The sequence below is a fragment of the Gadus chalcogrammus genome, chromosome 3 (assembly GCF_026213295.1).
Source record: "Gadus chalcogrammus isolate NIFS_2021 chromosome 3, NIFS_Gcha_1.0, whole genome shotgun sequence".
Lineage (NCBI taxonomy): Eukaryota > Metazoa > Chordata > Actinopteri > Gadiformes > Gadidae > Gadus > Gadus chalcogrammus.
In genome coordinates this window covers 3362312-3385595 of record NC_079414.1, presented here as the reverse complement: position 1 = coordinate 3385595, position 23284 = coordinate 3362312, and the positions used below count along the sequence as shown (strand labels likewise).

General features: G+C 47.0%; 1 pseudogene; it reads left to right on the top strand.

Annotated features, from left to right (window-relative positions):
• Window positions 1–9073: 9073 nt before the first annotated feature.
• LOC130378169 (uncharacterized) overlaps window positions 9074–23284 on the top strand; it is an 84019-nt pseudogene continuing 69808 nt past the window's right edge.

Sequence of the window (23284 nt, the reverse complement as noted above, 5' to 3'; positions counted from 1 at the left end):
TGAGTGAGGTGCAAACTGGGATACTGTTCCCTGCTCTAAAAACATACCCGATATGAATGACTTTTTTTGTGCTTTCAGGAAATAAAGAAATCCTCATAAAAAGTAGATTGTCTTTATTAGAACACGGGCTGTGGTGGGACAAGTTATTTTGTTGAACAGTTTACTCAAAGGGTTTTACTTCAGTGAACAATGCAGACGATTATGCTGAGCATGTGCATGTAGAGAAGAACAGCATCTGGTTAAAAGCAGTACCAGGGTCTTTTCTGCCTTGCATTCTTAAAATTAGTTTCTTGACTTGCAGCAGTTATAGGTCCGTGGTTAGTCAGCTACTCTGATCATGGGAAAGCCACAACGTTAAAGTGACTGTAGTACAGAGCGGGTGGGATGCACGGGACGGATCATTTTGCACATGCGTTAATTGCGTAAAAAAATCAAACTTAAACTTAAAGCATACCCCCGGTGCGTTTGACAGTTAACATGGAGACTGAGAAGGTGGTCTAGATTGCGCTGAAAAACGATAGCGGTCGTGAAGAAAATTATCAGGAAAAGAAAGTATATCCAACCGGGGTCTTAATAATCGTTCCTCACGGAGATTCCTTCTGAGGATCGCAGCCTCTACATCCACAGGCTCTCGTAGAAAAGGACATGCCATTTCTAACACTTCCTTCTGTCGGAGAGCTACCTTCAGCCTTATAGGCAACAAACTCAGAGTAGGTCTAACCACCTCCCGAGCAGGTTAGGTTCACGGCGTATGTTGCCGCAGCAACTAACTCTCGGTTGCGCTGAACCTGCTACCTGAAACGGAAAACCCAGAGTTTCCACTAACTCAGAGCGAACAAACTCGGGGTTGCCTCAAAACCAGCTACCTGAAACAGGCCTTTGCTCTTGTATGAAATCCATGGTGTTTTGCTATTTGTACGAATTGTTTTGAGAAATGCACTTACTGTTTTGCAAATTTCAATTCTGATCTGAGAAATGCACTTACTGTTTTGCAAATTTCACTTCTGATCTGAGAAATGTACCAAAGCGACTGGGAAAAACTGTAAGTGAAAACTATGCAATAGTCTTCAAGGTCCTTTCTCACAGGTCTCACAGGTGAAGATGTGAGGCGGGCTGATGACGCACTGACTGGTTGTCAGTCAGCTGAGAGTCTGACCCTCTGGTTTGTTATGAGAACACACGTTACAGGATAATCCACATGTACCCATGCTAAATGTTATTAATTCAGGTAGTAACAATGGATAATGGATCTCTAGCTCCGGTTAGCTAACGCCAGCCACGCTAATAACGCAAACTGATGCTCTTAAAGATCCCATGGCATGCTACTTTATGAATGCTTTTATATAGCTGTTAGTCGGCCCCTAATACAGTTCTTGATGACCTTCAAGAAATTAAGCCTTGGTGCAGAATTACAGCCAATGCGAGCCGGTCCCACATTGAGTGTGTGTGTGTGTGTGTGTGTGTGTGTGTGTGTGTGTGTGTGTGTGTGTGTGTGTGTGTGTGTGTGTGTGTGTGTGTGTGTGTGTGTGTGTGTGTGTGTGTGTGTGTGTGTGTTTGTGTGCGCTAGAGAGTAGCTGATGCACTGGCCATCTTGTTATTTCAGTGTATATTGACTTTGTTGCAAGGTGCGACAAAGAAAGAGAGACAGTGGAGCGAGAGAGAGAGAGGGAGAGAGAGAGAGAGAGAGAGAGAGAGAGAGAGAGAGAGAGAGAGAGAGAGAGAGAGAGAGAGAGAGAGAGAGAGAGAAGGAGAGAGAGACTGTCTTGTAGCAGTAAATTATGCAGTGTGCCCTCTTTACAATTGCATAGCAGATATGTGACCCAGTATGACAGGTGTAGCATGAATAAATATACGTATATGTACATATATTCACATCTATATTCTATCCAATTTATTTATATAGCACTTATAAATATGATAGAAAGGAGACTTCTATTCTTGAAGGATCATGCCCAGCGTCGGGGGAGATTCGGGCAGATGGCAGCAGATTGGGGACACTGGGACGATTCAGAGGGAAAGAAGATACTCTGAGAGTACAAGTTGTTCCACCTACGTCCAGACCGCTCCTCCGGGCCAAGTTGTTCTCCTCCCTCGCCCTCCCTGGTAGTGGAGGAGCCCAGACCCAGGTGAAGGCGTGGGCGTAATGCATCATTAACCTCCTGCCTGTGTACCCTTACTGAGTGAAAACAGCGGCGTGGGGCCGGGGTCCCAGGGTGCACTCGGGGAGAGAGTGGGCACAGCTGGTGATAGACTATACACAGAGAGAGGGGGGGGGGGGGGGGTTGATGGAACAACGCTGATTAATACACACACACACACACGCATGCATACACAGACACAGACACACACACACACACACACACACACATACACACACACACACACACACGCGCGTACACACAGACTCACTCTGAGAAATTGTAAGACAAGATCCTCACACCCAAGCCCCATCCAGGTGAGAGCGCCCCCATCTAGCAGGTCGCTGACTGCTTCTTCAGCTCAAAGTTGGACATGTGGACACACTGCAGGGGTCAAGTCTGTCCTTAGCAGGCTTCTGGGGTGAGCCAGTTCCAGTCTCTCCAAGTCTTCATCATGTGGGACTTGCTTAACCTTGAGAGTTGTAGTGTAGTTACTGCTTCCATGATATTTTGATTCCATTCAAGAGATAACTCCATTTTCCTACTTCCTCCTTTAGCACACAGACGGCCTCCGAATGGAGGTGTTGTTCCGTTTGTTCAGTCGGTTGTAGCTAATCCCAAAATAATTGCTTGCTGCCTTGATGACAATGAATGATTACTTATACAATCACAGTTACACATATTCATATACATTACTCAGTGGATAATGAGTTAGGACACACAGTCCCAGGTCGGGGCAGAATGCAGCCCCAGAGGGCAGACCACAACCCCAGAAGGCAGTGCGCAGACCGCAGCCCCAGAAGGCAGAATGCAGAACCAGGGGAACGAACGCAGCACCAGAGGGCAGAAGGAAGCACTACAGGGCAGAACGCAGCACCAGAGGACAGAAGGCCGAACGAGAGGGTAGAAGGCAGCACTAGAGGGCAGAACACAGCACTAGAGGGCAGACGGCAGAACGCAGTACCAGTGGGCAGAAGGAAGAACCAGAGGGCAGAAGGCAGCACTAGTGGGCAGAAGGCAGAGCCAGAGTGGAGTTTTGGTGGGACTAGCTCTGGTAAGCGGTCGTGTGAGAGCCTACTGCTGCTCTAAGTAGACCAGGACCCAGCAGACATTTTATGCCCTCTGAGACAAAATACTTTGAGAGGTTAATGAGATTAGACTTGAGTAGATGCGTGAAAAGAGCTGAAAGGTAAAGAAACAAGAAGGTTTAAATCAGTGTTTTGTTGAACTGGCCTCCACTGAGGGAGGGGGGGGGGGTCCCAGGATACCACGTGGGGTGATGAGGACCACGGTGGTCTAGCGGCTGGACGAGCACATGTCTGCTGTACCTTCGTGGGGGCAGGGCATAATAGGCTGCAGTAATTGGTCCCCCAGGGCATTAGACACACACACCCGGTCCAGCCTGACGCCTCACATACCTGCTGCTGCCCCCATACCAGCACATAGATCTAGATCTATGTGTGGGTATAGATCTAGATAGGTATGCATATAGATCTAGATCCAGATAGGTATACATCTATATATATGTATATATATATATATATATATATATATATATATATATATATATATATATATATATATATATATATATAGATCTAGATCAATATGTAACATCACTAGGAATCATTCTAGGGATTTTCCCTGGCGTTTTACCCAAGATCCAAGCTAAGGAAGAAGATGAGGAGGAGGAGGAGGAGGAGGAGGAGGAGGAGGAGGAGGAGGAGGAGGAGGGGTAAGAGGAGGAAAGGAGGAGAAGGAGGAGGAGGAAAGCGTAGTTAGAAGGGAACATTGAGAGTCCCCGTGCCCCGGGGGGCCGCAAATCAACCTCATGAGAGTATTCAGATCAGGGCTCTCTTATAATTGTAATAATAATGCAACTGTAATAATGAGTAATGAGGGAGGGAACGGTGGTATGGTTTCCTCACATCTGCCTTTTATTATACTCAGCTTCTGTCTGTCTGTCTGTCTGTCTATCTGTCTGCTTGCGTTGTTTCATGCGTGTCTGTCTTTGTTTACAAGTCTAATTTATATGCTTGGCTTTCTGTTTTTTATATGCTTGGCTTTCTCCCTCTCAGCCTCCCTCTCTGTCTCTCCCTCTCTCTCTCCTTTCTCTCTCCCCCTCTCTTTTTCTTTCCCTCCCTCTCACCCTCCCTCTCTTGCCATCCCTCCCTCGGCTTCCCTCTCTCCCTCTCTAGCCCTCCCTCTCTCCCTCCAACTGGTTTTACATAAGTTGCAGCCCTTCTCCAAGCTGTTCCTTTGTTCCTCGGCAGATGTCAGACAGAAACGTGGCTCCTCCGTCGCTCCTCCCAGAGCGGGATCACTCTGAGAGCCTAACAACGCCACCTCACCACGGAGAACTGCTCGCACCTCCCAGCTGAGAGCCTTAAAACCCCACCTCACCACGGAGAACTGCTCGCACCTCCCAGCTGAGAGCCTTAAAACCCCACCTCACCACGGAGAACTGCTCGCACCTCCCAGCTGAGAGCCTTAGAACCCCACCTCTCCACGGAGAAACGCTCGCTCCTCCCGAACTGCGGCCCCAAAATACTTTGCAATGCCCAGACACACAAGCCTTAAGGGAAAACTGCAAACGCCACTAACAAACTAACACAAGTAAAACCCTCAACATGAGAAGGGAAGTGAGTGATGTCACAAGATGAACGTTTCAGAATTCGGACTATATCTCCCTCTTTCAAGGCAGTTGGCATACATAGTGGTGTGTGTTCTCACGTCGGTTGTGGAAGGGGTTTGCATACAGGAGAGGTGTCAGTAACAAAACGTCGTAACACACACTTAGTGGAACCCGTGTTGTTAAGAGTGCTTGAGCAGACAGTGTAATAACCGGGCCCGGGCAACACCTCGTCAAAGAGGTCAGGGCTCCTGAAGAGGGCTCCCCATGAAGAAAACTACAATGTATTATATCATCTAAATTATCTTTCTGGTGAACAAAGTCATTCATTTACCTTGTTATGTTTTCATTGCGTATTCATAGCCTGCGTGGGACCGTGGAGGGGAAATGTTCAATGTTAAAAGTCAACATTAATTTTCAATGATGAAAGACAAAAGACTGAGACCGGGAAACACAAAGTGATTCATTATCCGATGGCAGGATTTTAAATACACACACACAAGTTTTTAATGCTTCGGGAACATTGGGATCAAACAGTGGTGGATTCTCTTTAGGGCTGTGTTTTATGAAATATTGATCTTGTGGATCTAGGTGAACAGTGTTAACTTGTTTCAAAAGTTTGAATCAGTTTCATCATTGTAAACCGCATGGAACATGGATGTTAACACAGGTCTGAGATGAGTTTGGATTCTTGTGCAAACGTACATTATGTTCAATCATTTGTTTGATTCTTGCACATTATCTTTTATTTCAAAAGTGATTTTCAGTGTGTGTGTGTGTGTGTGTGTGTGTGTGTGTGTGTGTGTGTGTGTGAGTATGTGTATGTTTGTGTGTGTGTGTGTATGTGTGTGTGCGTGTGTGTGCGTGCGTGTGTGTGTGTGTGTGTTTGTAAACATCCCCACTAGCTTCCAACACCAGCGTTGCCACGGTGAATCGGAAAGATGGAATCGAAGTCACAGTCAACATTGCCGACTGCCTTGGTTCAAAAAGGACTCAAGTTTCTTGCAGATAGCCTCACTTACCAGGTGCTTCTGAGGACCTGAAGGTGGCCACTCACCTGAAACGCTTTGTTTTCATGCTCAGACCAGTATCTTTGCCCTGTGTACACAGCAACAGTCAGCCAGTGGTGATGAAGAGTCATGGCCTCACAGAGACTCTTCCTCTCCAGCAGAGAGCTGAAATCACTGCACGTTGGAAGGACCTCACATTGGACATAATTCCATGTCTGAAAGGACAGTCTCTGTCACCCACATGGCACGCCATGCATTATTAAAGGCTGCAGGCTGCCAGTGCATATTGACCGGCAGCACAGCATCGCAAATGAGGCCCAGACACACGCTCAGATACGGCCTGAAGACAGAAACGGTCACAGTGGAAATGCAGCATGTTATTATAGAGACATTTTTCACAAGTGCTGTATAGGACGATGGATCGATGCGCTCTGCGTATTATTTGTGTGTGTGTGTGTTGTGTGTGTGTTGTTCAAGAGATGCATCCGACAGATCCATGAAGGGTACATTCACAAGATTGGCTCTGGATGTGTGTGACACTGACACTCTCTCTCTGTGTCTGTCTGTTTCTGTCTCTCTCTCTCTCTCTCTCCATCTCTCTGTCTCTCTCTCTTCCCCTCCGACTCTTTCTCTCTCTCTCTTTTTCTCTCTCTCTCTCTCTCTCTCTCTCTCTCTCTCTCTCTCTCTCTCTCTCTCTCTCTCTCTCTCTCTCTGTCTCATCTCTCTGTCTCTCTCTGTCTCATCTCTCTGTCTCTATCTCTCTCTGTCTCTATCTCTCTCTGTCTCTATCTCTCTCTATCAAAGAGTCCGTCTCTGCGTGTGAGCATGGCGTCAAGGCGCTGTCAGCTGTGTGTGGGGGCGAGGTGGAAGGAGATGGAGGCAGGTGGAGGGAGGTGAAGGGAGGTCGAAGGAGGTGGAGGGAGCTGAAGGGAGCTGGAGGGAGCTGGAGGTCTCTGGAGGGAGGTTGAGGGAGCTGGAGGGAGGTGGTGGGAGATGGAGGGAGATGGAGGGAGATGGAGCGAGGTCAAGGATGCGGCCTCCACGTCTCTTAGCCCACAGATCATCCCTGTCCCGCAGCAGCCTCAAGGCCCATCAGGGGGCCCCTCCCCTGGCCGCGCTACATGTAGACGACTGAGGAACCGTGTGTGTGTGTGTTGGAGGGTTCATCTAGCTTTCATGATCTTCTTTGCGTGTATGTTTGTGTGCTTGTGTGCATGGTATTGTGTATGTGTTTGTGTGTGTGTGTGTGTGTTTGTGTGTGTTTATGCGTGTGCATGCATGTTCTTGTGAATGAGTGTGGGTGTGTGTGTGTGTGTTTGTGTGGGTTTAGATGGTGTTTGCAGGGTCTTGTGAGTGTGTGTTTTGTACAAACAAACATTTGTGAAATTTCTGCGGGAGGTTAGGGGAGCAGGGGGAACAAACAGACCCTTAACCACAGTGCAGATGATCAGCTGGGGACAGGAGGGGGTCCAGTGAGGAGACACCGAGAGTTCGCTGCAGCCCGCTGCGGACTAGCTGACCCCTAACCATGAGGGTTGTCACGGTAACAATAAGATGTTGACCCCTAACCCTGAGTGTTGTCAAGGTAACAATAACATGCTGACACGTATCCCTGAGGGTTGTCATGGTAACATCAACATGCTGGCCCCTAACCCTGAGGGTTTTCATGGTAACATCAACATGCTGGCCCCTAACCCTGAGTGTTGTCATAGTAACATCAACATGCTGACCCGTAACCCTGAGTGTTGTCATGGTAACAACAACATGCTGATCCCCTAACACTAAGTGCTGTCATGGTAACAACAAAACGCTGACCCCCTGACCCTTGGGGATGTCATGGTAACACTAATTTATCAACACAGACGGTGAAAAACCAACCACACAATGGAGTGGGATTGAGGCTTGTCAGAAGCGCTTTGTGTTAGTGTAGCTTTTTGTTAGCGTTGTGCGCCCGCTGGTTGTGTGTGTTTTATTGTCCCCCTCGTTCATAGTTCCCAGACAGTATACTGCTGTGGTGGGGATGCGGCGGTGTTGATGGTTGCCATGGAGAATGGGCCGTGTGTGGTAAGGAGAATGTAATGGGCAGAAGGAGGAAGGACTGTGAGATGGGTCCAGAGAAGACACGTTTCTTGTTTCTGTGTTTGTGGTGTGGGCTTGATGTATAGTCTGTGGTAATACTTCAGATAACTGGGAAGAACATGCTTAAAGGCACATCATTGAAACTCCCTTGGTCTCAACATGGCTCATAAAAAGCAACACAACAACGTGTATAGTGGCACTCCGTCTCACTCCTACTCGTCCTCTGTACCACTTGTTGGAGTCACTCCTCTCTTCTTCTCCTCTAGCTCTCCTCTCCTCTCTCTTCTCATCTCTCCTCTTCTCCTCTCCTCTCCTCTGCTCATGTTTTATCAGTTGAAAATTATTCTTACAACCTTTGACGGTTGATATGTTTGGACGATTATGTTCTGGATTGGCTATGTTGTGGCAACCCGCTACCCAAATGAGCCAGGTTCCACGGATAAACGACACTTTGGTGTGCGGGATAAGCCATTGCAGGCATTTATTAAACATTCAACTTATATCAAACAATGAAGGAGACGCGGTCTCTAGGGCCTCCGTGGGCCTCTAGGTTCTCTCGCACCAGAGCGCTACCTTCTTCCTTGCTCTCCTGTGCGTGCCGTGCTGTCAGTCCACCTGCTCCTTTTAAAGAGTCTCCCTGGCTTTCGGCCAGGTGTCCCCCAATCACGCTGATTGGGGAGGCGAAAGGGCTGCTCTCGGTCGCCGTCTGGTGGGTGACGGCGGTACACGCCGTCCAGGACCAACCCTCGGGCTGGTCCGGGCCGAGGCTTACGGGCGGGATGCCACACTCCTCCACCCTTTGTCCAAGCCCCGGGTAGACAGGTAACCCGCCCAGGCAGGCTTCGTCTCCCGCCGCTTTGCTCCCGCCGCTTTGCTCCCGCCGCTTTGCTCCCGCCGCTTCGTCTCCCGCTGCGCCGGCAGCGGCTGCACTTCCTGCCGCGGCGGCGGCCGCATCTCTCCTGCCCCGGGGCTCTAGTGCCGGGTCCCAAAGCTGGCGGAAAATCGGGCAGTCCGTCCCGATGAGGAGCGGTACCGGGAGGTGGGGAACAACCCCTACCCGAGCCGTGAACACCCCGTGTGGTGTCCGGATAACCACATGGCGGGACTCGTAGGTCCGTATGTCCCCGTGCACGCAGGCCACCTCCATGGGTTTCCCCATCCTCCCTCCCGCCAAGTCGGGGCGGAGGAGGGTGACCACGCTGCCAGTGTCCAATATGGCCTGCATGTCCTGGTTCATAACCCTTGCTGGTATGGTCGGGCTCCGGGACGTCGTCCGTGCCCAGCAGGTCACCAGTATACAGGGCCGACCCGTCCCCACGTCCGCGTCGGCCGGCGGCGCCGTCCCGTCCCGGTCTCGCGCTGCGGCGGCGGCGGCAGTGGCGTCCCTTGCGGCGGCGACGGCGTCCCTTGCGGCAGTGGCGGCGTCCCTTGCGGCGGCAGCGGCGTCTCTTGCGGCGGCAGCAGCGTCTCTTGCGGCAGCGGCGACGTCTCTTGCGGCAGCGGCGACGTCTCTGGCGGCGGCGGCGACGTCCCTTGCGGCTGCGGCAGCGTCTCTTGCGGCGGCGGCGTCTGTACCGGGGGGTCGTAGTGGGATCTTCATGGTGCCTGCATTCTCCACCATATGTGGCAACCCGCTACCCAAATGAGCCGGGTTCCACGGATAAACGACACTCTGGTGTGCGGGATAAGCCATTGCAGGCATTTATTAAACATTCAACTTAAATCAAACAACGAAGGAGACGCGGTCTCTAGGGCCTCCGTGGGCCTCTAGGCTCTCTCGCACCAGAGCGCTACCTTCTTCCTTGCTCTCCCGTGCGTGCCGTGCTGTCAGTCCACCTGCTCCTTTTAAAGAGTCTCCCTGGCTTTCGGCCAGGTGTCCCCCAATCACGCTGATTGGGGAGGCGAAAGGGCTGCTCTCGGTCGCCGTCTGGTGGGTGACGGCAGTACACGCCGTCCAGGACCAACCCTCGGGCTGGTCCGGGCCGAGGCTTACGGGGCGGGATGCCACAATGTGCATTTAAATGGCTCATGTATTCAAATGCACATTAGAGGACTTGCACACGTAATATACACATACACACACACACACACGGACATACAAACACATACACACACACACACACACACACAAACACACACACACACACACACACACACACACACACACACACACACACACACACACCTACACACACACAATAACACCATCTTGCAGATGTTGTCAAAGCACACTTGGCTTATCCTTTCAGGCAAGGTTAAGCATGAATAATGAATAAACCAACAATTCCCGCTTATCCAATATATTCTTGTGGGTGGTGTGCAGGAGGCTGAGGAGGTTCCTCGTGGTTCCCAGTCCTCCTGTGTGAGCTGCTCTCGTGACTTCCCACCGCATGCTGCTACACAGCCCTGTCACTCTGCAGAAACAGCTGTGCGAACAACCGCCATCAACCACTTGTCTGGTAATTGCGCCCAATGTCACTGTTTAGCCCCTTAGTAAGAACTCAATCAAAGGAACATGCCTTCTGTCTCCTCCTTTCAACACCACCGCTAACCTGTTAAGCCCTCACAGAGAGGCGTGTGTGTGTGTGTGTGTGTGTGTGTGTGTGTGTGTGTGTGTGTGTGTGTGTGTGTGTGTGTGTGTGTGTGTGTGTGTGTGTGTGTGTGTGTGTGTGTGTGTGTGTGTGTGTGTGTGTGTGTGGATACATGTATATATTTTAACATGATACAGTAGAGTGGGATAGAGTAGACTAGAGTGAGATTGAATAGAGGAAGAGAACTGCGTGAGATAGACAATATAGAAAGGAATAGAGTTGTGTAAAATTGTAATGAATGAATGGAGTAAAGGGGGATAGAGTGGTGTGGTATAGAACAGGAAAGAGTAGAACAGAGTGGGACCAGTGGAAGCAGGTTATAGGATGGGCTCCAGCCTGAAAGAGAAGGAGGAGTCCCTCCCAGTCTCAGGTCCCGAACAGAGGAGTGAGGGGGGGTGCTCACTCCTCCGCCTGTGGTTGGTGTACAAGGTTGATGAGGCGGTGAGTGTGGTTTAGCATTATCTGACACAAACAAAGGCCTGGTGGCCTTAACTTGGCTATCGTGATTCACAGCGTGAGGTAACCTTTTGGATTTAATATCAAACTTCTTCCTCCATATCATGCATGTGTGAGTGTATTCGCTATATTGCAACGGTTTCATGGCCCTCTTAAGGGCTGATTGTAGTTCCACGTTCACGGAACGCGATGACCACGAAGACGCTTCGACGCAGTCATGAACCTTTTTGGTTCTGCTTTGGACTTTAGTGAGCGGACCAATCACAGCCCTTGCTGCTGTGTCGCCTCGATGTAAGGTTACAATTTTTGGGAGGCACACGTCAGGACCTTGCGGTGGACGCAAGGAGGATCCGCAAGGGCGTAAGGCAGGCCTATTCATCTAGCGGCCCGTGGGCCAAATGCGGCCCCTCTTTATTATTTTCTGGCCCGCAAGAGGTTGCATGCAAAAAAAATAAAAATAAAGGAGAAACATAGTTGCATGCAAATCAGGTTTCTGTGTGTAGCCGGTGATACTAGCCAGTATCAGTACCCCACAATCAGGAACTGGCATCACTTATTCTGACAATGTTTGGCTCAACCGATGCGTGTGAGTCTAGCTTTTCTCATTTGAATGCCATCAGAACAAGGGCACACTGCTCCATGACCTATGAGAAGCTGCATGACGTTCTCAGGATGAGCCAAACTAGGCAAACAAGGCAGTGCAATCTTTCTCACTGACTCACTGGCTCAAAATGTCTCATATGTACAGTAGTTCTGTTTTGTGATGATTCAAACAAAATTGTTTAATTCTAAATACGTGTCCAAAATATGTGATAACAAAATATTTTGTAATAATACGATTAAAAGTGAAGAAGGTAGGAATGCGTCTGACAAGTTTATTCCATGTAGTAGTACTATATATATTAAGTTAACACTACTTTAAGTACGATTTATTTGTAGCGATTCATTCACATAGTTTTACTCTGTTTGGCCCATGAACCCCCAGTGGTTTTTCTTTTCGGCCCACTTGTTAAGGAGGTTGAATAGCCCTGGCGTAAGGGGTCCGTAACCCCCTTGCGTTGCGTGAACGTGGGACCATAATGAGCCCATCAGATCCAATGCACTATGGGAAACTTCCTCGGATGTAACACAATATCCACATTGAAAATGGTGTGTTTGGGATAGTGGTCCACAGGTAACCACCTGTGGGATTAGTTATACTTCAGACAAAGGCCGTTAATGTCAACTGAGAAATGCAGAACATTGGGTCAGCAGCTGTTCCAGTGACAGTTGATGCCACTCCCAGATTGAGGAAGTGGCGTGGTGTGGGGTGTAGAGATTAACTCCACAGGGACATTAAGGGAAAACAGAAAGTGGGGCAGGCAGGAAGAAAACACAGTGACTGGCAGACACAGGCTAAAGGAACACAACAAAGAGACAAACAACGGAGACCTAGAGCTTCTCTAGGTGAGATCCCAACGTTTTAAATAGAGATTGCAGAAGATAGCAAGATTAAAAAAAAAAAAAAAAAAAAAAGATTCACATGTTATAGACCGGCATTATGGATTCCTGCAAACCAAGCAGGGAAGAGATGCACTCTCAGAGCATTTCTCTCACTGATGGATGCCGATTGCATTTAAAACAAATGACATGCAAACGATAGCTGTTAAATCTTACGTAAAGCACCTCTGAAAACATAAAGACAAGGGTGAGCAGCAGAGGTAATTGACAAAGGTTGACAAACGAGCCAGCACAGGGCTCACTAGACAACCCTGTCTCGTCAAAATTACGTTCCCATAGAACTATTCGGCATTCTCAATTACGTTTGTCATAAAACGTATTTTGTCCGCGATTACGTTTTATTGAACGTATTGCAATACGTTCGTCCTCAGCCTATTTTTTGCCATTCTTTAACCTCTAGGATTATGTTTGGTTGAAACGTATCCCAGATAGGTTAAATGTCAACGTATAGCACATTATTGTCATTAAAGGACAATTCCGGTATTTTGAACATTGAGCCCCCTTTCTGGTTTGTTTAGGATGAAATAGAGTGGGTGACACCGAAATTTGAACTATTAGTCCTTTCTCGGGTATTTGGCTCATTTTGAATCGCTCCTGCCTGCTTCACAATGGTTGTCTGTGTGCATACACAAACCTGTCAACCCAGCAACCCTAAACGTTCGTTTTCAAAAATTGTGCAAGTAACCGAGTGATTAGTGGCATTTTCGTGAAGTTTAAAAAAAAAATATCGGCGCAATATATGGTTTGTCGTGTTCTATTGCACATTTATCGCCAGTTTGATTTCAGTTGGAAGACTCATTACTGGCACGATGATATTACTCCGCCGAACCGGAAAGGTGGGCTGTTTAGTTGGTTTGAAGTCTGTACCGTGAGCACTTCGGATTAGGGAAAATCACATAGAAAATCACTGAAAATGGATTATGAAAGGTGGCTTCTTGGAGGACGCACTCGATTTTGACGGCAGAGGATATCGTTTGAACCAGAATTCACCAAGAGGACTACGTGAGATGGAGGCTAGGGCTAACGGAGGCTCCTGAAGCTCCGGCTGAAGGCGGTCCCCCCAGGATCACGGGCGGGTGGTGTGCCTGTGGGAAGTGCAGGCAGATGCCGACGGAAGTCGAAAGTAGGTGCTGCACGGAGTGGGACCTTGTGCGGAAGTTTATATATGTCGGTTGTGAGGTATCTGAAAAAATAGTTCAATTAGCAACTAACACCGGATGGAAAACATATATTGCGCCGATATTTTTTTTTTAAACTTCAGCGAAGGCACTAACCACTCGGTTACTTGCACTCTTTTGAAAACTAAAAAGAACGTTAGGGTTGCGGTTACAGTTTGTGTATGCACAGACAACAACCATTGTGAAGCAGCGAGCGATTCAAAGTGAGCCAAATACCCTATAAAGGACTAATAGTTCAAATTTCGGTGTCACCCACTCTATTTCATCCTAAACAAACCAGAAAGGGGGCTCAATGTTCAAAATACCGGAATTGTCCTTTAAGGCATATCTTCCTTTCAGGGAACGTTTCATTTAACGTATTTTGTCTGAAAAATGTATCTTGGCCGTGAATACGTTTTATTTAACATATCGCAAATACGTTCGTTGTCAGCCTATTGTTTTGCCATTTATTAACCTCTAGGATTAGTATCCCAGATAGGTTAAATGTCAACGTATAGCACATTATTGTCATTAAGGCATCTCCCTTTCAGGGAACGTTTCATTTAACGTATTTTGTCTGAAGAACGTATCTTGGCTGTGGATACGTGTTATTGAACATATCGCAAATACGTTCGTTGTCAACCTATTTTTTGCCATTCATTTACCTCTAGGATTATGTTTGGTTGAAACGTATTCCAAATATGTTAAATGTCAACGTATAGCACATTATTGTCATTAAGGCATATTTCCCTTTCGGGAAACGTTTCATTTAACGTTATTTTGTCCCTGATTACGTCTTATTGAACATATTGCAAATAGGTTCGTTCTCAACATTTTTGTTGTTATTTATTTAAGCTACCTCTTGGATCACAGGCTACATTTAATTGAAACGTATCCTTAATAGGCTACGTTAAATTTCGATAACACATTATTGTCAGCATATAGGCATAGGTCTACCTCTCGGGGAAGCGTACGTTTGATTGTAATGTTAATAGTCCAACGTTATATCAACATGTCACAAGAGGAGAAATTAGCTGCTGACGGGGTAACTGTAGGAGCGGGGGTTGCTTTGTTGATTTCTTTATCTAGGGCTATAGCTGTGGTCAAAGCGGCAAGTGTGCGTTGTCTGGGCGGCTGCCTGAACTGAGCTGCAGGAAATTATGTTCACACGTTTCTTCATTCATTCATGAAGGCTATACTGGTGAACGGGTGACGTCAGACTCACGCCCACCTACAAACCAATCAATGTCCAGTATCAGCCTGTCCTCTCGGAAAATACGACCACGTAGGTTTGTTCCGCCAAAGATTACGACCCATTGGAATTTATCCAAAACGAGCGAACGAGGCCCTCTACATGTGCGGGGAACCCTTTCTCATCAAAATTACGTTCCCAGAGAACTATTCGGCATTCTCAATTACGTTGTCTAAAAAACGTATTTTGTCCGTGATTACGTTTTATTGAACATATTGTAATGACCTCGCCGGTGACATAACGATGTCGAGTCATTAGTAATTGAAGGAACTTTTAATGAACCAAAACCAGGTCACTGAAACCCGTAACCAACGGCAGAAATCCAACCGAAAACAAACCCCGGTTACCCCGGCAACCCCCAACACGGTCTCACTCATGTGCAGGCCCCCACCCTCGTGTTCTTCCAAGGCCCTCCCCCAGCTGACCTAACGATTCGCCCCCACACTGATTGACAAGAAGAACATTACAATACATGCACACAGAACGACTGGCATAACGGACAACGAAATACAATGCAACACATAACACACAAACTATTTAACTGTCCCAGGGTCGCTACAATATCGTAAATACGAATTCGTTCTCAGCCTATTTTTGCCATTTATTTACCGTGTTACTATGGCAGAATAAATTAATGCATTATCATTCATCTTGAACATGTGTTTTTACAGTATAGAGTGGTGGAGAGGGATGACGTATGTTGGCAAACCCGGAAGTGAGCGTCGCCCTCGGTTCCCTTGACAAAAAGCCAACGGGTTTTCCATTGGATTTTGGATTATTGCAGAAAAATCCTCAACTCCTCAAAAACGGAAAATAAATAAATAAATAAAAATAACCGTGCTCCAAAGAACGAAGTGTAAACCAATGCATTCTGAATGGGAGTGTTTCTCCGATTTTTCCATGCTACACAACGAAATGTAAACCCATGCAAATAAAGACTTCATGGTCATAATAATTTAAATATCATTAATCTACTACTGAGTGTGTAGGGAGGTAGGCTATTCTATTTTTTTCAACGGGGCTGAATCCAGTCACTTGACCGTCATGGTTGCTATGGTGGTTGCTATCGACCGCCCCCTCTAATACTCGTGGCTCACGCGGCAAAGGAGCTGCCGTAAATTGGGTTGTTTTTGTCGTAAACTAGGGTCCGATGGTTGAAAAATAGACAGATATTCCAAGGTATCCTTAAAAGGACGCTTGGATGTGTTTATTTTCTGCAGTTTAGACTTTTTCTATAACTAATTTTTGAAAGCAAAACACCAAGCTCATTGATTTAACGAGGGAGGGTTATTTGAAACAATTTATTAAATAAATATTTGTGAGAGGTCATTCCTTCTCCTGATTTTATGTATAGGGTCTCTTATATATCAAAGAGGGTCTCAAAGGACGCATACGCTTCAACCTGTGGCTCCAGCACTACAGGAAATGACTCAGCAAGTGCTCCATCTCGTTGCAACTCACCCAGCGGCTCGCTTGCAAGATTTTGGCCTGAAGTTCTTCCCAGACCTACACCCTAGCCATCCAACATGCATATCTGAGAATCAGGCCTCTCTTTAATAATGACAAAAAGTTATGAGAGAAACACACATTAACTTTTTGTTATCTCATAAGCGGCGTGGTGACGGCTCCTTTTGACCTTTTGACCCCCGACTTCAAATACGTGGCCACAGGCCAGCTGTGTCTACACACCTTTAACCACAAATGTACACCTCCATCCCACAAAAAATGGGGACTAGAAACTAACCTCTGTCTTATGTACATTTACTGTACTGTTGGAGGTCACGCCCCTTTGCCGACCTTTTCGAGATAGCTAGGGATGCTAAAATGTTTACACACATTTCCCGGGGCCCCGTGAACGACATATCCGAGATTTGGAGTTCTAGCCCTTAGAGAAAAAAAGTTTTCCCAAATGGAGTATCATTTGGACAAAGCCCCTCAGAAGTGTAGCCTGCAAGACCTAATGGTTCAGAATGTGGTGGAAAAACAGTTTTTGAGATAGGAAGGTCCTACCGCCCTGAAATTTTAATACCATACCCCCCTTCCTGCCCTCGGGGTCTGACCGGGCCAAGTTTCGGTGCGGAAGTCCCAGTTAGGCCCTAGAATAAGGTATTAAAATTTCAGGGCGGTAGGACCTTCCTATCTCAAAAACTGTTTTTCCACCACATTCTGAACCATTAGGTCTTGCAGGCTACACTTCTGAGGGGCTTTGTCCAAATGATACTCCATTTGGGAAAACTTTTTTTCTCTAAGGGCTAGAACTCCAAATCTCGGATATGTCGTTCACGGGGCCCCGGGAAATGTGTGTAAACATTTTAGCATCCCTAGCTATCTCGAAAAGGTCGGCAAAGGGGCGTGACCTCCAACAGTACAGTAAATGTACATAAGACAGAGGTTAGTTTCTAGTCCCCATTTTTTGTGGGATGGAGGTGTACATTTGTGGTTAAAGGTGTGTAGACACAGCTGGCCTGTGGCCACGTATTTGAAGTCGGGGGTCAAAAGGTCAAAAGGAGCCGTCACCACGCCGCTTATGAGATAACAAAAAGTTAATGTGTGTTTCTCTCATAACTTTTTGTCATTATTAAAGAGAGGCCTGATTCTCAGATATGCATGTTGGATGGCTAGGGTGTAGGTCTGGGAAGAACTTCAGGCCAAAATCTTGCAAGCGAGCCGCTGGGTGCAGGTGCAACGAGATGGAGCACTTGCTGAGCCTGGACTTTCATAATCTTCGCTCTGTGAATGTAAAGGATGTTTGGTCGGATGTTACGACGAAGAATCATAATGTGAATGGGAATATTCTATAAATCTCTTGATATCATCTTTCGTCTCAACACTTCTGCTGCAGCCACTTAAAGTCTCACTCTGAGAACCTTAAAATATGAATCAATCCATTAGAAGTATGAAAATATCTTCCCGGTGGTGCAACAGAACAAACAAGGTGTCCTTTGACATCTACGTTTCGAGACGATTGCAACAGTGCCACACATGATCATATTTGAATATGTTTCGGGGTAGTAATTAGCTGTCGATTTTGGAGGCCTTTATCAATAATGACCAGCTATAGATTTGCTATAGATTTTTGACAAATTACATGTTAATTAGCATCTACACGTTAAGCTGAGTCCAATGAGATCAAGCTCGGCCTCTTGCTACACCGAGATCATGTCCTAGACCTAGGTGTACCATGTAAAATACATGTTACCATTAGCTAGAGTGTCGTTCTTGGTGTCATTGGACACAGCTCAACGTGTAGATGCTAAATAACATGTCATTTGTGACTAATCTTTATCGGGAAGCAAATCAATAGCTGCTCAGTATTGATTAAGGCCTCCAATTTCGACAGCTAATTACTACCATTAAACATGTTCGAATATGCTCATGTGTGGCACCGTTGCAATCGCCTGGAAGCGTAGATGTTGAAGGACACCTTGTTCGTCCTCTTACGCCACCGTGAAGATATTTACATGCTTCTGATTGACTAATGAATTGATTCAGCTATTCCCCCAGAAGTCTGGGGTCAAAAGGTCAAAAGGAGACGCACCACGCCGGGGTGGATCCAGATCTCGGGCAACAGCGCAGGGTTGCCAGGTCCTGCAAAAAACGTGCCCCCCACATACCGTTCAAAATCCACCCAAAATGTCCTAGAAGCATCCCAAATAAAAAATGATATTATTGGCCATTTTGGCCAACGTTTTGAAAGTAATACTATTTGAGGGAATATTTTTTGTTGTTGTTTTAGCAGCGAAATGCACCGTGTGCGTGTGTGCGTGTGTGTGTGTGTGTGTGTGTCTGTGCGTGCGTGTGTGTGCTTGTGTGTGCTTGTGTGTGTGTGTGGGGCGAATCATTAGGTCAGCTGGGGGAGGGCCTTGGAAGAACACGAGGGTGGGGGCCTGCACGTGAGTGAGACCGTGTTGGGGGTTGCCGGGGTAACCGGGGTTTGTTTTGGGTGGGATTTCTGCCGTTGGTTACGGGTTTCAGTGACCTGGTTTTGGTCCATTAAAAGTTCCTTCAATTACTAATGACTCGACATCGTTATGTCACCGGCGAGGTCATTACAATATGTTCAATAAAACGTAATCACGGACAAAAAACGTTTTTTAGACAAATGTAATTGAGAATGCCGAATAGTTCTCTGGGAACGTAATTTTGATGAGAAAGGGTTCCCCGCACATGTAGAGGGCCTCGTTCGCTCGTTTTGGATAAATTCCAATGGGTCGTAATCTTTGGCGGAACAAACCTACGTGGTCGTATTTTCCGAGAGGACAGGCGGATACTGGACATTGATTGGTTTGTAGGTGGGCGTGAGTCTGACGTCACCGTTCACCAGTATAGCCTTCATGAATGAATGAAGAAACGTGTGAACATAATTTCCTGCAGCTCAGTTCAGGCAGCCGCCCAGACAACGCACACTTCCCGCTTTGACCACAGCTATAGCCCTAGATAAAGAAATCAACAAAGCAACCCCCGCTCCTACAGTTACCCCGTCAGCAGCTAATTTCTCCTCTTGTGACATGTTGATATAACGTTGGACTATTAACATTACAATCAAACGTACGCTTCCCGAGAGGTAGACCTATGCCTATATGCTGACAATAATGTGTTATCGAAATTTAACGTAGCCTATTAAGGATACGTTTCAATTAAATGTAGCCTGTAATCCAAGAGGTAGCTTAAATAAATAACAACAAAAATGTTGAGAACGAACCTATTTGCAATATGTTCAATAAGACGTAATCAGGGACAAAATAACGTTAAATGAAACGTTTCCCGAAAGGGAAATATGCCTTAATGACAATAATGTGCTATACGTTGACATTTAACATATTTGGAATACGTTTCAACCAAACATAATCCTAGAGGTAAATGAATGGCAAAAAATAGGTTGACAACGAACGTATTTGCGATATGTTCAATAACACGTATCCACAGCCAAGATACGTTCTTCAGACAAAATACGTTAAATGAAACGTTCCCTGAAAGGGAGATGCCTTAATGACAATAATGTGCTATACGTTGACATTTAACCTATCTGGGATACTAATCCTAGAGGTTAATAAATGGCAAAACAATAGGCTGACAACGAACGTATTTGCGATATGTTAATAAAACGTATTCACGGCCAAGATACATTTTTCAGACAAAATACGTTAAATGAAACGTTCCCTGAAAGGAAGATATGCCTTAATGACAATAATGTGCTATACGTTGACATTTAACCTATCTGGGATACGTTTCAACCAAACATAATCCTAGAGGTTAAAGAATGGCAAAAAAATAGGCTGAGGACGAACGTATTTGCAATACGTTCAATAAAACGTAATCGCGGACAAAATACGTTTTATGACAAACGTAATTGAGAATGCCGAATAGTTCTATGGGAACGTAATTTTGACGAGACAGGGTTGCACTAGAACCCGCTCAACATGTCGCCATCAGCATCGTGTCAACCGAAGGAATCCAATTACATTCAATTTCACAATGTCAGTAACCAATCAACGTACACAGAGTGATGGCATCATTTATGAGTGACAGCGGTGAGTTGCCGCTGGTTTTTGCCAGGAGACGGAAGCTGCTTGAGTTGTTTTTCACCTTCCAGAGCATCAGGAGCCATGAAGCCCCTCTCGTTGATTACTGTGGTGGCGTTTTTACCGAAATGATGAAGCTGAAGGGAGGCTCCTTAAACCCAAGGCTCCACTGCTCCAGGGCAGTGGAGGACACAGGTTACAGCTACACCTGAGACACCATCCACCCGTCCATCAGTCCATCAACCAGCACCAACAATCCGTCCACCCCTTCGTTGTCTGTCCAAACGATGAGACAAGAAGCGACCAACGACCCTGATCCACTCCATCTTACCACCCGTCTTTCTGAATATGAAGACTAAACCTTATCTGTTCCAGTCTCAGCCAAACAGCCCACGTGTTGTTATGGAGCAGCGACCCGGACGTGTGCTGTCTAGATGGTGCTTAGTGAGAGCACTTGTCACCAAGGCTGTTGTTACTGCATACGGGACACAGCCACTGCAGGCTGCTTCACATCTGACAATCCACCCTGATCTCAGAGACATCAGCTGTGGGATACAAACCTGAATGTAGTCAGAAAGGACCTGCAGCCACGGGAGAGAGAAGGGAAGTCAGAGAGGAAGAGAGAGAGAGAGAGCGTGAGAGAGAGAGAGAGAGAGAGAGAGAGAGAGAGAGAGAGAGAGGAGTGGGAGAGAGATAGGAGAGAGAGAGAGAGAGAGAGAGAGAGAGGGAGAGAGAGAGAGAGAGAGAGAGAGAGAGACGAGAGAGAGAGGGAGGAGAGAGAGAGGGAGGAGAGTGAGAGAGAGAGGGAGAAGAGAGAGAGAGGAGAGAGAGAGAGGAGAGAGAGAGAGAGGAGAGAGAAGAGGAGAGAGAGAGAGAGAGGAGGAGAGAAGAGAGAGAGAGGGAGAGAGGGAGCGCGAGAGAGAGAGCGAGAGAGAGAGAGAGAGAGAGAGAGAGAGAGAGAGAGAGAGAGCGAGAGAGTACAAACACAACAAGTTATTCACACATCATACGTAGTATAAACAGATAATATCAAACAAACACACATACACAGACACTAACATTGGACACACACACACACACACACATACACATCAGACACACACACATTGACAACACCCTAAGATTGTGATCACACACAGGTGTAAATGAACACGGAGACATGCGCTGCATCTTAATATTAATGAAGCATGCATGGGTTAACGATGTGTGTGCGCCCGAAGAGCCGCCAGAGCAGCACCTGAGCCAACAGATGTCAGCTTTATGCACTGTTCCCCCTGTAGCACACAGACAACACACACACACATACACAACACACACACACACACACACACACACACACACACACACACACACACACAGACAACAGACAGACGCACACAGACACCAAGACAGACAGACAACAGACACACACACACACACGCACACACACAAACACACATACACACAGACACACCAACGCACACAAACAACACACACAAAATCACAAACATACACCAACAAACAACAACACAAACCAACACACACACAAACACGTACACACACACATACACACACAAACATGTACACACATACACACATAGATAGAGATCGCAAAACAAACACAACAACACACACATACAACCACAAACACACACCCACTCACACGCACACCAACACACACAAGCACACACACACATACACACACACTAATACACCAACGCACACTAACAAACCAACACAGATACACAAACACACACACAACCACAACAACTTACATATACTCGCACACACACACACACACAAACACACAACTCACCTCTAGCCCAGAGTCCTCTGCCTGTCTCTTTCTTCCTGTATGTGACCTGCTTCTACGCATCCTTTCAGTTGTTCATTTGCTTTAATATAATATCTCTGGTTTCCTACGGTTCTCTACACCCCCCGATAAGGCGGTGTTGTTGTGTTTAGCGTTGTGATCTTCATCCGGTGTTTACCCTGCGCTCCTCGCTGAACGGCCCTCAGCGCCTCGGCCTTCACGCTCCTCGTCTGATCGACGTGCCGGCATCGCCACGCCACGCTGCCTCCCCAATCACGACTCCAGGATGTTTGTGTAACGTGGTGCGAAGCTGTTGCCAGGCTTCCACGGTGATCCTGTTATTGGTGAAGATGTGACACATGAGATACAGCGGAGAAACAAGAGCTGTGACAGGAGCCCTGTATGTGTGTGTGTGTGTGTGTGGTATCCTGCTCTCTCACAGCCTTCAGGCAGAGCACCTTAGGTAGATCCCCTCAGGTAGATATCCTCAGGTAGATCTCCACTGGTAGATCCCCTCAGGTAGATCCCCTCAGGTAGGTCCCCTCAGATAGATCAATTCAGGTTGATCCTCTCTGGTAGATCCCCTCAGGTAGATCAATTCAGGTTGATCCTCTCTGGTAGATCCCCTCAGGTAGATCAATTCAGGTTGATCCTCTCTGGTAGATCCCCTCAGGTAGATCTATTCAGGTAGATCCTTAGATCTCCGCTATTAGATCTCTTCAGGTAGTTCCCCTCAGGTAGATCTCCACAGATAGTTCACCTCAGGTAGATCCCCTATGGTAGATCTATACAGGTAGATCCTCTGAGGTAGATCTCCACTAGTAGACCTCTTCAGGTAGATCCCCTCAGGTAGATCCCCTCAGCTAGATCAATTCAAGTAGATCCTCAGGTAGATCCCTTCAGGTAGATCCTTTCAGGTAGAGTGAGAGACTGAATATACGGGGTGAGTGAAAGAGTCAACATAGGGGGGGAGTGAGAGAGTGAATAGGCGGGGAGTGAGAGAGTGAATGGGGGGGAGTGAGAGAGTGAATTTGGGGGGGGAGAGAGTGATTGTGGGGGGAGTGAGATAGTGAATGTCGGGGGGAGTGAGAGAGTGAATGTGGGGGGGAGTGAGAGAGTGAATGTTGGGGGGAGCGAGAGACTGAATGTGGGGGG